Consider the following 258-nt stretch of genomic DNA (forward strand, 5'->3'; position numbering starts at 1 on the left):
ACATTTTCACTTGTATTACGAGATTGATTAATGAAATATAATCTTCTCATTTGATTCTCCTATTTAGTTTCCATCTTCTTCTTCTTCTCTTCTCCTTGCTCTGTTTTCCTTCCGCATAACAGAGCAATCTGTTTTCCCTTCATCTTGAGAACTTGACAACCCTTAGGACGAAACCATATTTGTCATTGTGGTAACCGAAAATCACTACCAGGGGAGGCAGTAAAGATCAAGACAAACAAAAACGATAAACTTTTCAAT

This window comes from Corylus avellana, chromosome ca2, assembly GCF_901000735.1.
Source record: "Corylus avellana chromosome ca2, CavTom2PMs-1.0".
In the NCBI taxonomy this organism is placed as follows: Eukaryota; Viridiplantae; Streptophyta; class Magnoliopsida; order Fagales; family Betulaceae; genus Corylus; species Corylus avellana.